We start from the raw sequence: 6,289 nt of genomic DNA on the forward strand, positions 1-6,289 counted from the left end.
TCGAGTACATATTAAGATATAATGTTTTAAAAATGTGTTCAAAAATTTTATAAGTTTTACTAAAAGTTCTATAACTTTCAGAAAACTTATTCGATCACGTTCAAAATTTTACCAATGGAGCTTTGATATATGGTGAATGATTGTTAAAAATTTCAGCGTATTTGATTGATGTATAAAAAAGTTATGATCAATTGAATGAAAAATTATTTTTACCAAAAAATAGCTGTACGAACAATTGTTTGATACACTGTACGTACCGAGCGTCTGTTCACCAAGGAGTTGCGGCTCAAACAGCATCTTTTCTGGCATCCAGCGGCTGAGTAAGAGATCTTCCTCCACCGGAAGCTATATTTAAAGTGACAGCCCCACCACGGTAGATATAGGGGACCTTTAGCAACATACTGTACCCGAAACCCAAAAAAAATTACAGAAAATCTAAAAGAAAGATTACGAACTAATCAACTGCAACGAATTTTAGCGCAAAAAACAAAGGACAAGATCAGGAACATTGAATGTACTAATCCTAGCCCAGCAGAGAAAACTAGCACAACTAGCCAATGAGGCATGCCGTTTGAAGCTTGAGATCCCAGGACTGGGTGAAGTCCGTTGGCCGAACTTCTTGTCACCGTGGATTTGGTTTTCCTGCTCAGCGCTCACGCCCACGCTGCACTCATGAAGTGACATGGGTTTCCCGTGAAGACGTCACAGAAAATCAAATTGACCACAATAGAGACAAGGACTTCTTGTAATGCGAAACAAACGTAGCGCCATTCGTAGCGTCTCGTAGATTACCTACTAATCGACGAGATCCGGCTGCGCATTGCCAGGATCCATTGACAGGAGGAGAAAATCGGGGGCCGCCGGTTCAGCACACGCCGACTGAAAGACGCTATGGCGCAGTGAATCAAAATTCAACCATCGCGCAACAAAAATGAAAATGTCGCAACCTGTATTTGTTGCGACAAACAAACCCATGCGACATAAGTTTGTCCCAACTTGAAAATAATGGGATTAACATCGTACACCACGAGTTTAGAGATTTTTAAGCCTTGCATTGCGATTTTCGAACGGTAACTTCGAGTCGGTAAACACTGCAACTCTGGTGAAGCTCTATCATCAAACAGTTTCGACTTTGGGTTAGCAATAATTGATCATTCACGAGTTGAAAAGTATGCAACAAATTCAGCTTCCGTTTTGTCTGCAACAAAAAATTTCGAGATCATGTCATTATCTGTTACCAGTAGGGATAAAGAGTAATCGTCGCACCTTCTTTGTTGCTTGTTTTGTACCTCTTTTGTCTGACAATTCTCTTCACTGCTATGACGATAAAATCCTTCTTCAAGGAGATGGAAAACCGTGCTGCGAAAATTCTGGAATGTGGAAGCGTAGAAGGTCAATGGAGCGCCATCAAAAACACCTTCATCGCCACCGGCGAGAATAATTTGATGAGCTACGTACCCGGAGAAAGCAGTGGATCACAGATGACACCTGGAAGATGATAGAGGAACGAAGAAACGCCAAAGCCGCGGTAGAGCGAGCAAAAATACGAGGAGCCAAAGACGTAGCCCGTCAGCGCTATTCGGCCCTCGAGAAGGAAGCGAAACGCTCATGTAAATGGGATCGAAGAGTCCTATCAGACGAAGGAGAGAAAGCCGTAAATACCGGTGACATCCGTCTCCTATACGTTGTTTTACGTCGCCTTAGTGGGACCATGATGAATGCTTTCCAGACACGAATGCCACATAAGTGGTAAAGTGTTTTTAATAAATATTAATAATAATAATAATGATGAATGCTACGATGCCGGTGAAAGACACGACTGGACAGTTATTGACCGACTCGGCTGACTAGATAAAATGCTGGTTCGAGCACTTTGAAAACGTTTCTTCAAGTGTCGGGCACGCTATCAACACCTCAGCTTGAGCCGCCAAGAGTTCGACGCATTACCCGTGTCAACATCGAAGCTTTATCATTGCAGGAGAAAGAAACAGCCATATGTAGTATGAAAACGAAAAGAGCCGCAGAGGTTTGTCCGAGGGTCGATCGCATCAGCCGAAATGCTCAAAGCTGACCCCGAAGTATCCGCACAACTACTGCATCAATTATTCTGCAACAAATGGGAAACCGTGACATTTCCGGCCGACTGGATGCAAGGCGTCCTCGAAGGCGTCTTAGTAAAGGCACCCAAAAAGGGTGACCTAACTGTATGCGATAATTGGCGGGGCATCTTGTTACTGTGTATCGTTCTCAAAGTCTTCTGCAAAATGATCCTAAACCGGATACAGGAGAAGATAGACGCAACTCTCCGACGGCAGCAAGCAGGATTCCGTACCGGACGATCCTGTGTGGACCATATTGTCACGCTCCGTATCATTCTGGAGCAAATCAAGGAATCCCAAGAATCGCTCTACCTGGTGTTCATTCATTACGAAAAAGCTTTCGACCGTCTCAATCACGGAAACATGTGGGAAGCCCTCCGGTGCAAGGGTGTCTCTGAGGAAGTCATCGGCATCATTGAAGCACAGCACAGTACAGAGCATTTTCGCGCAGAGTACTGCACAACGGTGTTTTGTCCGATCCTATCCGGGTCGTTGCTGGAGTGAGGCAAGGATGTATGTATACTATCACCGCTACTGTTCCTCATCATAATCGACGAGATCCTGGTTGGTGCGATTGACTGTAACCGGTTGGTTCCAATTCATAGGTTTTCTTGTGTATGAGTGTTTGTTTGTGTAGAAAATTCACGTTTTTAATATATAAGATACAGTAGGCTCCACCCTAGCGAGTAACCGTACCGCTGTTAGTAAGGCTACGTTGCTGAAAGGAGATTGAGATCTGGCACTAAGATGGCAGTCGCTATGCGTTGAGAGGGAATAGACCAGAATATGAGTGCCAATGGGCGCTGCCATCTTCATTTTCTGGTAGATTGGGCAGAAATTGTTAAGGCGTCCGTGTGTACAGACTGGTGAAAGTGCAGTGTTGAAAGTTTTAACCCCCCCCCCCCTTGAATAGGGCTGGATAAGGGAGCTGCCTCCGTTCAGGTAATTGGGTCCAAAATCACCAGTTGACCACCCTGACGGAATCCCAAAATTCCTTTTCCAATAGGACCTCGTATCCGTTATTAAGAACGGTCACACACGGCGGCTCGGAAGTCAAGATGGCTTCCGAGCCTAACAGCAAAGGAACCACCATCGTCCCATTCAGGACGATTCCCTCAGGTCGTTGGCCTTAATCGCCAAGGAGGGACCCTTCTCGGCACGGTCGTTCCGGTATCGTCCTGGGCCGTGCCGATTACGCCAAAGAAGGATGACGCCTGATCACCCAACACCATCCAGCAACGCCCGCTGGTTCCCGTCGGCCAAGCATCGGCCGACAAACCCGCCATTGCGATCTCAAGCTGCCCCGGCGGCGAAATTCCGGCCACACGGTAGTGCAGGAGCAGCCGTGTGGGCCAAAGCGACGAGGCGGAAGTATCTGCAGCAGCGGTCGTGAGTACCATCTACAAAAGTCTCGCTTACACGCCACAAGAACTGTCCAACCCACACCCACACGACACCCTAGAAACCAATAAATGTTTTAGAAATGTGAACTTTCTTAGTTTTCATACTTTGTCCGCGAAGCCCCTCCGATTACCGAGTAGCATGCCGGCCCTGAGACCCAGCTCGAGGGGTCTCATGCTACTGAGCTTGAAACCGGGAGTAATTGGGAGCCACTGTGGCTGCGGAGCAGCCCCATAAGTCTCCGTGGTTACAATTGGCGCCCCCAACGTAAATTTCGTGAAAGGTAATCGGAGGATCGGTTAGTATGAAAATCTAAGGATTTTCCAACGGGAGGTGGCAGGGATCCGTGCTTAGCACGAATGTCTAAAACCACACACTAAAAGCGAACCCGATTTAAATTTGTGGAAGTACGAATGGTTTCCGTTCAAAAAAATAGAGGTCCTGAACGAGAGGACTTATTACCGAAATCTTCTCGGTTCAAAATTTTAATTTGTCGTGATCGTCCAAAATTTGACAATTTTTAAAATTATAATACGACTATACTTACTATACATACCTGTGATAATACTTACTAAAAACCATACTTACCTGTGATATTTTACTATTAAAATCCAAAGCAGCACACTTATACTTACCTGTCACTAATTGACAGAGACAGATGGAAAATTTCTTTCAAAGTTCTATTGCACAATTTTGCCCAGACCAGAAGGGTCTTGTGGCGTTTAAACTAATGAAATTGTCTTTATTTTTCACATTGTGGACATACACAATGTATTTCGGCAACAGCCAAGTAGTGGGCCAGGCAGGAAGTCGGGAGCGGAATGCATGGGCTGGCGAGGAGTTATCCGTTCAGGTCCTCGGAGCTCAGTGCGCAAATTCCACCCAAAATTCCACCGCTGAGGTCCCTACGCTAACTGTGAAATCATTGATGGTATCGTTCTGCAAAGAGGAATAAAGAGCAACATTAGTAGTGTGAAAAGTGTCAGTTAAAAATTTTGTGGAAAATTTGTGAAGAGACAACTTTTCACATAATTTGATTGTGGATCAATTAATCCCAATCAAAAGTTCCCGTGGCAGGAACTGGGGTGTTAAACCAGCACTCATCACGGTAAGACTGGTAAATAAACCTCCACTAGTCAACCAATGTTGACCCTTGAGTCACTTTTGCGATCACTAGTTGTGATCGATTGAATTTTTTGATTAATTATGTGCACTTTAATCAATGTTATTACCTACCTGCAGTGCATCTTGCAGCATGCAAGATGGCTCGCATGGAAGTCCCGCGATCCCAAAAGTTTTCTGCAGGCAAATCTTCCACAGGAAGATGTTGCTCTGGCAGCAAAACAGTCCATATTTCTGGGGGAATTTCACCCCATTGATAACACCAATACACCTGCAATGAAAACAGATCGAATCTAGTTCGATATGTTTTAATGCATTTGTCTACTTACCCTATTGGTTCAATGAAATTTGGCCAATTTCATTGAAACACACGACCCAATTATCACTCAACATATCACCATGATCACTGTAAACAAAAACATTGATCATGCCGATATGTTTGACGTCTGATCGTTTCCCGAAGAGTGACGTTTCGCGATCTGTCACCGATGATCGATCGTCGATCGATTCATCGATCAAAGTGACATTTTGCCCGCCGGTGAATCCCGCCTTCGCAAGGGGTACACCGAAGCGAAAGATCGAATGCGATCTAAATGTATATATTGTAAATAGGGTTGTAAAATTGTTTTGCTGCGAGTTTTGTAAAAATGTATATATGTTTGTTTGCCCATGTTTCGGGACTATTTTGTTATTTATTATTGATTGAATGTTCTGGTAGTGCACGTTTTAATTTATTATTTTATTCTTGTAGTTATTTATTATTTTAATTTGTATGTATTGTAGTGTACAGTATTATTATGATACCGCGCGATTAGTGTAAATATTTTTTGTTTGTTTTTATTGTAGGTATTGTTTGTTACACTTCCACAATACCGTTTGAGCCGAGGGTGATTTGGTAAACAAAAAAAAAATGCAAATCACTTCGTGCTTTTACATTTTTTCATCGGGGTAGTGGATAGTGTAACCGGTTGGTTCCAATTCATAGGTTTTCTTGTGTATGAGTGTTTGTTTGTGTAGAAAATTCACGTTTTTAATATATAAGATACAGTAGGCTCCACCCTAGCGAGTAACCGTACCGCTGTTAGTAAGGCTACGTTGCTGAAAGGAGATTGAGATCTGGCACTAAGATGGCAGTCGCTATGCGTTGAGAGGGAATAGACCAGAATATGAGTGCCAATGGGCGCTGCCATCTTCATTTTCTGGTAGATTGGGCAGAAATTGTTAAGGCGTCCGTGTGTACAGACTGGTGAAAGTGCAGTGTTGAAAGTTTTAACCCCCCCCCCCCCCCTTGAATAGGGCTGGATAAGGGAGCTGCCTCCGTTCAGGTAATTGGGTCCAAAATCACCAGTTGACCACCCTGACGGAATCCCAAAATTCCTTTTCCAATAGGACCTCGTATCCGTTATTAAGAACGGTCACACACGGCGGCTCGGAAGTCAAGATGGCTTCCGAGCCTAACAGCAAAGGAACCACCATCGTCCCATTCAGGACGATTCCCTCAGGTCGTTGGCCTTAATCGCCAAGGAGGGACCCTTCTCGGCACGGTCGTTCCGGTATCGTCCTGGGCCGTGCCGATTACGCCAAAGAAGGATGACGCCTGATCACCCAACACCATCCAGCAACGCCCGCTGGTTCCCGTCGGCCAAGCATCGGCCCGACAAACCCGC

The 6,289-nt window shown here is 44.7% G+C and overlaps 1 long non-coding RNA gene across 1 annotated transcript; it reads right to left on the minus strand.

Annotated features, from left to right (window-relative positions):
* Window positions 1-4,260: 4,260 nt before the first annotated feature.
* Window positions 4,261-5,398, minus strand: LOC115258173 (uncharacterized). The gene is made up of 2 exons (XR_009997472.1): window positions 4,952-5,398; window positions 4,261-4,893 (listed from the first exon to the last, which is right to left on the minus strand). It is a non-coding gene; the product is annotated as an uncharacterized LOC115258173 (long non-coding RNA).
* Window positions 5,399-6,289: the final 891 nt, after the last annotated feature.

Source organism: Aedes albopictus, chromosome 1, assembly GCF_035046485.1.
Source record: "Aedes albopictus strain Foshan chromosome 1, AalbF5, whole genome shotgun sequence".
Taxonomy (NCBI): Eukaryota; Metazoa; Arthropoda; class Insecta; order Diptera; family Culicidae; genus Aedes; species Aedes albopictus.